Source organism: Sinocyclocheilus grahami, unplaced genomic scaffold (assembly GCF_001515645.1).
Source record: "Sinocyclocheilus grahami isolate Dianchi unplaced genomic scaffold, SAMN03320097.WGS_v1.1 scaffold1782.1, whole genome shotgun sequence".
Lineage (NCBI taxonomy): Eukaryota > Metazoa > Chordata > Actinopteri > Cypriniformes > Cyprinidae > Sinocyclocheilus > Sinocyclocheilus grahami.
Window position 1 is genome coordinate 141,369 of NW_015506961.1, and position 3,855 is coordinate 145,223.

Sequence of the window (3,855 nt, forward strand, 5' to 3'; positions counted from 1 at the left end):
TCACAGGAGACTTTCTGCTATTTCAGATTTTCAATACACTCCATTCTGTGTGATTTATAAGTGTTTTGAAACGTGGGGACATGGGGTAATGTCCTGAAAAGTCACCTTCTCCTTGTAATACCTGTCATACCTTTGTCATTATACACATTTATGTCCTCATTTGTCACAAAAACGCGCACACACACACACTCACACTCACACACATACTCACACTCTCACACACACACACACACACACACACACACACACACACAAGTAACAAGTTACTTTTTTCCCCCAATTTATTGATTTGCAGCTCTCCAGTCCCCATGCTGAGAGAAATCAGAAGATGTTTCTGTAGTTCTAAAATAAACATGAATATGCATTAATTCATCTCACTCACACAAAAATAAATAAAAACACAGGTTCAGTATTCCTCAAAATGAATAAAAATAATGCAACTCAGAATATGACGCAAACCTGCAATAATTAAATGTTAAACAGCACAAATATCCTTTATGTATTTAATCCCATTCTATTAACCAATGTCTTTGCTTCTGACCTTCGATGATCTTTTCTTTTGAAATTTCTTCTTCTGCTCTCTACTGACAAATCCACAAGACAGGGTTGATGAAAACATAGAAATGCAGTGAGGAACAATCCAGTTGACAGTTTATTGTATGCCTACTGAAGTTTTTTCTTATCAATTTTTTTCTTATTTAAATTTTTTTGAAAGTGATCGATCTTCTTCGTTATAATCTACAGCACAAGCGCCTGATGCTCCTCTGGAATAAATGCAGGACAAATCTCATCAAAACAATATCCTCAGCTTAGCAAATGCCTTTTATTTTCAGCTCCCCTTAAATGATGGGTGATGATGATATTAATACTCATACGTGAACTAATATAATTGCTCAGCGGTGATCAGCATGACAACCAGCTCGTTTTCAAACTCTTGTGTGGGGTGTTTGGATGTTTCCCGCTGTTCAAGCGATTGTGGAAGACAGTATTTCCATGAAAAGGTGTTTTTCTGAGAGCTTTTATTCCCAAACTCCCAGCGAGGATCCGCTGCTCTTCAGATCTCAGACGCTTCTGTCTCTGAGGAGAATCAAAGACATTCTCAGCAGAAGAGAGCGTGTTATTTATTTATTTACACATTAAACTGCAGTGGAGAAACAGGAGAAACGGCCTCAGGGTTCACAGTATATATATATATATGTACAGCTGCAAAATCTTACTTTGATTTCACACGTTTGGACAAAATGCTCCACAGTAAGAGTCCAAGAGAGCTAGCTTCTGCAGGACACATCTGTAATATTTCTGAATTAATCATCAGATTCTCAGACGGACAGTGTGAAACATTCAGAGACACGATCAAAATCAACATTCACTAAAAACCAAAGACATGATCTGAAGTTCACACTCTGTGCTGAAAGACACTAACGGTTTACATCATTACAGTCTGATGTCTTCAGTCACATGTGAGGATGATGATGATGATGATGATGGTGGTGGGAATGTGAATCTGCAGCGCAGCAGGAATGAATGACCCTGATGATGTTTGTTTTGAAGAGAATATTAAAACATCTTCCTCTCGGGAACATTCCTCCTCCTCCTCCTCCTCGTGTACATGTCACACTGACCTCTGTGCAGCCACAGGCTCAATGAAGAAAGATCTGTGTGCGTGTGTGTCTGAGTGTGTGCGTGTGCGTGTGTGTGTGCGTGTGTGTGTGTGTCGGTTAAAGACACTGATGCTAATGACCTCTGACCCCACTCCAGTGTTTGTCCATCTGGTCGTTATCACAGTAACGAGTGGCTTACTCTCCGTTCACTGCACTGTAATGATGTTTGTCTGCCGTTTTCTCAACGAATGCTGATTAGTTGCATTTGAATTTGATATATTAATCAGCATGTAATTCATTTGGTTAATCGGTTGACATTCCTCGTCATATCAGGAGAAGCTAACAGGAAACACAGTGAGGTCACTTCCTGTAATTGCAGGCACTGATCGGGATGAAGATGTTTTCTCTACTTTGAACTCTAACGTTCCCAACAATATTAAATGATGCCAGGACAGAAATATTTAAACAATTGGACAGGAACTATAAACAGACGGCTGAAGCTGATAATATAATGTGGAAATTGTTTTTCGCAGCATGTGCGTCTCTTTTGTATGCGTTCCTCCTGAATGCACAGGAACAGGAAATTTCCTGTCATATATGAGTGATTATTGGAGTATGTTTTACAAGAGAATATTATTTCAGTTCTACTTTGAAATTTCACATTCAATTCAGTGTTACTTGCTGTTTCTTTGTAATTATTTGGGAAATTTACTAGCAATTTCTAAAAGGGGTCATATGATGCTGCTAAAAAGAACATTATTTTGTGTATTTGGTGTAATGAAATGTGTTTATGCGGTTTAAGGTTAAAAAAACACATTATTTTCCACATACTGTACATTATTGTTTCTCCTCTATGCCCCGTCTTTCTGAAACGCGTCGATTGTTACAAAGCTCATCGTTCTGAAAAGCGAGGTGTGCTGTGATTGGCCAGCTATCCAGTGTGTTGTGATTGGCCGAATACCTCAAGCGTGAGACGGAAATGTTACGCCCCTCACCATACTGTGCTGCCCTGTCCGGCCGGAGCGACGAGACAAACACATTAAAACCCATTATAAACCAGGCATTCGTTGCATCCAGTGGGGACATAAGTCTGTGAGTCAGAACAGCCGGCATTGTAGTCTACTCTCCCAGGATCAGGAAACAGTCCTCCATAAAATGCGCTGCACACATCTGAATATTTGGGTTGAAGTGTTCTGGAACAGTGTTGTAAATACAACTTAACCACTGATTTCTAGTCGTGTCCTCTTTTGGAAGACCAAACAAAGTAGTTTCGCTTTCACAACGAAACTGTTACAGAGGAGGCTTCTGTACCGCCTCCTCCTCACCACCAGAGGGAACTCTCTCCTGAATATTGACTTTATCCATTCGGACTCTAGTTCCCATCATGCCTCATACCTGGGACTGATTGCAAGCACACACCTGCATCTAATCACACACACACACATTTAAGCCAAATACTCACATCAACTCACTGCGACGTCTTGGTTTGCCCCGGCTGTCACTACTGAGGGTTTACCCTGTATCTTGCCTACTCGTTTGACCTTGGACTGTTTATTGTACGCTGATCTGTCTCTGCCTGTGATTGTCTGCCGCCTGCCTCGACCTCTTGCCCGTCCCACGTTCTGTCTCAGCCTAGCCTCCGCTATTGTATCTACTGGTGATCGACCCTGTCTTGTCTGTGTACGCAATAAACGCTGCAAATGGATCCAGACTCTGCTGATGATTCGCAACAGAAACACAGCGTCTTCACGACATGGCGGCGGCGGCAGCAACAATACTACAGCGAGAATAAAAGTTACGCCTTCTTTCTTTGTGTGAACTTTTGTGCGGCGTTATGCAAATCTTCCCACATAGTGATGTAGACATGTGGGGGCGTGTTAGAACGAGGGGTTTTAGGTAGGCGTAGCTGACTCTTAACGTTTATAAAGAATATCTCTTTGGATTTGAGACTTTAGTCTTTGCAACTTTACAGATCTTCTTTATGCACCAAGAGCCTGTAACACTCCAAAGAGAAAGAAACACTTGAAATCACATCATATGACCTCTTTAAAGGCTTGACTGCAAAAAAAAGAAAAAGAAAAAAAAAGCTAATGTAGAGGAGGGCATGTTGTCACAATAGGCAGTGCAGCAAAATGTAAAACAGTAAAATTCAATTCAGTCCCACATGAAAAATAAGATTGTATTTTATAGTAAATACTTTAGTGCTTTCGAACCATACTATAGTAAAGTGTATTATACTGTGTATATATAGTAT